This window comes from Ailuropoda melanoleuca, chromosome 4 (assembly GCF_002007445.2).
Source record: "Ailuropoda melanoleuca isolate Jingjing chromosome 4, ASM200744v2, whole genome shotgun sequence".
Taxonomy (NCBI): domain Eukaryota; kingdom Metazoa; phylum Chordata; class Mammalia; order Carnivora; family Ursidae; genus Ailuropoda; species Ailuropoda melanoleuca.
The window spans coordinates 82153942-82158528 of NC_048221.1; the positions used below are offsets into that span (position 1 = coordinate 82153942).

General features: G+C 43.0%; 1 pseudogene; it reads left to right on the plus strand.

Moving 5' to 3' along the window:
• Positions 1 to 3072: 3072 nt before the first annotated feature.
• LOC100473764 lies at positions 3073 to 3572 on the plus strand (annotated as a pseudogene).
• Positions 3573 to 4587: the final 1015 nt, after the last annotated feature.

Sequence of the window (4587 nt, forward strand, 5' to 3'; positions counted from 1 at the left end):
TCCTAGGAGAAATAGTAGCTAAGAGTAGGTTGATCTTTCTCAACCAATTCAGAAGGGAACATCAAGAAGAGTCTTACAGACATTGTTCTCAGTTCCAAGCTCCCCCATCCCAACGTTCCCAAGACCTAGATGAGCCCCGCGTTTCTCTATGTCCTGCTAGAGAAAGCGCAGCTGGAGGCATGGCACATTTCTCTTATTAAGAACTCAGAAGAAATTTAGGAAACTAGTATGTATTAAATATTTACTATCTACCTTGGAACAGGCATTGCTTTCCCATGCACCTCTAGCACATGACTCCACAACCCTGGGGAGCTCGGACATAGCACCTGTACCCAGGGCCTCCCCCCAGCCCCCCACCCCAGGAGACTGATGCCACTCATTATGCAGTCAACACATATTTTATTATTAGTAGTATTATTATTATTAACCTGACTATATAAAGTGAATTAACCAACCAGGGTGAAGAAAGGGAATCTGTCACTGGCTTTAACTGAACATTCCTAAAATACAGAGAGATACATGATTTTCTAACTTCGAGAACAATGACTTGTAGAAAATCTGACCATAAATATCTTCAAGTTTTGGGGGTGCTTACTAAATAAACTGGATTATTCTGAGTGATTGGCCAAAATGTAGAAGTGGGAAGAAGGAGAAAAGTGAATTCCATATGCAAACCAAGTGAAAGTTGAGGCAAAGTCTGAGTGACACAGGAGAAACGTGGCTTGGCTTCCTGGAGAAACTGCATGGACAGTAAAGAAGGTAGTGATGAGAGAAGAACCCAGTGCAGCCGATAAAACAAGCACTTTGCTAGCTGATTTTTGAATAGGGAAAAAGAAATTGTTTTATTGAGTCAATAAATCAATTCCCATTTCATAATTTCTTAATTCTGTTTGGATTAAGAAACCAAATCGTGTCTCCTAGGGGCAGAATAATTTTTACAGTGTGTTAAAAATAAATCTTGCTATATTTAAAAAAAAAATTTTTTTAAGTTTTAAACAAAGTCAGCTTCTGCGTCAGATTACCAGGACTCAGAGAGGCTCAGAAGTCAGGAGGAAAAAAGTAGGGTTGATCTGGAGTTTGGCCATGGCTATCATGAGGGAGGCGATTTGATCCACTCAAATGTCTCCTTAAATCAAGCTTCTATTTTTCATCTCTCATCTTCACTTTTGCCTTTTAATGTTGCCTGAATCTTTTCCAAGTGTCCTTTGCCATGGCAACACCTGCAGGTGAAGGCCCTGCTCCTCGCTGCCAGCCTCACCAGTGATGAAGAGGCAACTAATCACCGCACAAGGAGAGGAGTGCAATCTCCAAGACACCCATGAACAATTTGAGTACGAGGGTGTCCCTGAAGCACCCTCTTCACACAGGTGTTTAACCTGTTTAGCCATATACCAGGAAAAGGGAAAGTAAACAAAGACCCTTTCTTTCCCTGGTGTTTGCATTTTATCTTCTCCCCCAAAGTGATGCATTCTCTAAATTTGTTATTAACGGTCCCAAGGTGTCTGTTCTTTCCACAGCACATCATAGGGTTCCCAAAGTGGAGAAGGAGCTCTCTCTCTGCTTGCCCTCCCTCTCTTACACCTCCACACCCATGAGGGTCTGAGGCCAGCTCTAATGCTATCCCTTAGACGCCAAGTGACAATGTCCAGGGCCAAGGTGTATGACATCCCTGCCTTCTGGGCCTCTGCCAATCATTCCCCATTTCTGAAAAAAACTCTTATGCAGAGATGTTTTCAGTCAAATCATCTATGCTTCCTATTCATGCCATCAGTAAAAACAGAATGTTATCCACTTCTGTTTGATGTTACAGCCTTTCAATTTAGGCACTTAAAGTACTTCATGAACCTTGTCTAGGTGCCAAGTACTGCCTTTCTTCCCCTTATTCCAAGGGACAAACAGGCACACAAGAGTCAAGAATCTGACCCGGTGTCTGCCTCAAATGACTCAACACCAAGGCTAGAAAGAGCTCTGAAGAGCCGATGTTCCAACCACCCACTTACCCAGCCTGTATTTGTTAGTTATTATTTCTACAAAGCTTTCTATACCTTGGCAGGTCAAGGAGATTACATGTGGTAAAGTAATATCGTTACCTGGTGAGACTTATTGCAAAGTGTTCAGTGTGAATTAAAGTCTGTATAAACTTGGGGGTTTTTTTTGGTTTTTTGTTTTTTTTTTTTTACAAAGTTGAAATACTGTTCTCTAAAATTTGCAATAGATGGGGCTGACGCTTATCTGACTGGGCAAGAGACCATTGCAGGACCTGAGCTCTATGTCAGGCCTCCAGATCTAAACTCACAGTAGAAAACCTCCATGTCTAATTGTTCTGCTCTCAAGAACTTCCTTCTATGAACATAGCTGTCAGTAGTATTACATTCATTCCTCCATCAAATGTCAAATCAAAACTTTTAAGAGGAAGTTTTGCTTTGGAAACCTCTGGGGCTAAAGGTCAGGAAGTTTGTAGCCGGCCACTGGCTGTCATAAATCTCATGAGTCATCTCGATGGTCCAAAGAGTGCCCCCAAAGTCCCCAACAGACTCCTCTCTACTCTATCCTCAGTGCCCATGAACCCAGTTTGGCCACCTTTTCTCAGCTTTCTTAAAGTAGTACATACCCTTTGAGGAGGTGATCATAGTACCTCCTTCATAAGGTTATTATAAATATCCAATTGATAAATACATTGCTTAGAAAAGTTCCTGGCCCACAGTGATTTTTCAATAAATGTTCATTATTTAGGAGAAAGAGGAATTTGGGAGGAAGAGATAAGATAAAGCATCTCAGATAAAGATTATATTACTAACTTGAGGACACACTAACTAGTAGTATGACCGAGACTATAATTAAAGTTTCCAAACCTCTCATGCACAGTATGACCACCACCACATGATGCAAGTGCCCTAATGAATTATGAAAATAGCTACATAGGAGATAAAGGTATAAATACATTCCATGTTAGGGACAATTTAAATTTTGAATTTGAAGTTTTAGTTTTGCCAGTCAGATCCCAGCAGCAGCTGCAGTGTCTCCTGTCTTTTCCATCTCCCCTTGTTGCTATCTCCTCTCATATCTGGAAACATGGTCTCTGGTGTGGCTGTCTCTGATGGCATCATCAAAGTGCCGGATGACACGAAGGTGTGGAAGTCGTCAACACCAGAGAGGTGAAGAAGAGCAAGAAGGCGGTGTTCTTCTGCCAGAGTGAGGACTAGAACATTATCCTGGAGCAGGGCAAGGAGATCCTGGTAGGTGATCTGGGCCACACTGTAGAAGACAACACCTATGACACCTGTCCAGATAGTCCAGATAAGGACTGCCACTCTGCCCCCTATGATGCAATCTATAAGACCAAGGAGACAAGCAGGAGGACCTGGTGTTTATCTTCTGAGTGTGAACCCCTTAAGAGCATAGTGATCTATGCCAGCTCCAAGGACACCATCAAAAAGAAGCTGACAGGGATCAAGCATGAATTATAACTAAACTACTATGAGGAGATCAAGGACCACTGTACCCTAAGCAGAGTAGCTGACGGAGGGGGAGCAGGCGGTGCCATCATCTCCTTGGAGGGCAAGCCTTTGTGAGACCCCTCTAGCCCCCTGCCTAGAGCATCTGGCAGCCCCAGACCTGACCTTGGGGATTGCAGACTTCCCCTTCCCTCCAGGAGGGGCTGAGGGGGGATCCCAGGAGGGGGAAGGCAATCACTTCACCCCAGTTGCCAAACAGCCTCCCACCCCCTGGACCTTCCTCTTGTCTCTGCCCCCAGCAGTTCTGGCCTTCCCAAACTGTTTTTGATCTTCTGATTCCTCTTGGGTTGAAGTAGACCAGTTGCCCCCCAGGCACCTCAGTTTTGGGAGTGCTGTATTTTTTAATGACACCCTAACACTCCACCTGCACCTCCCCTTTCCCATGCTGCCAACTTCTACCCACAATAGTGGCTCTGTGCTTGTCTGTTTGATTCCATATATAAATGGAATGTTGTAGAGATGACTCCTTCCTTGGGCTGCCTGGTTCCCCTCCCGTCTTCCCCCGGCTGCGGCCACTCATGGAAGCAGGACCAGGAAGGGACCTTCAATTAAAAAAAAAAAAAAGAACATACACAACAATACAAAGACTAGCTAATGTGAAAATAAACAAATAGGTAAATAGTTTTAGTTTCCCAATATATATACTTACTCTGTGTATGTGTTGAGTTAAAAAAAAAAAGGAAATTAAAAATGAGTTTTATACACACACACATCCACACACACAGATGCACACACAGAAGTTCCAGTACTTTCCCATAGCCAGTGGATCATCTTGCACTCCCCACTGAGGAGATGCCTGGTATTTTCCACCTAGAATTGTAGTTTAGATCTCACACGTCTACTTCTAGGTTGTGTGCTAGTGGAAGATAAGAGCAAAGATGTAAGACTTGTAAAACTTTAGATTTAAGTAGCATTGCCTTACATCATGTGAATACTTAATAAATATACAGTGAGTATTCCTTGTCTTCAATAAGAATGTCTCATTAGGGTGGAATGGAGGAAAGGGTAGTATGCATCAGATTTCATGGAAATCTGAGCTGATTCCAAAAGCCCCAGTTGAAATAGAAACTCA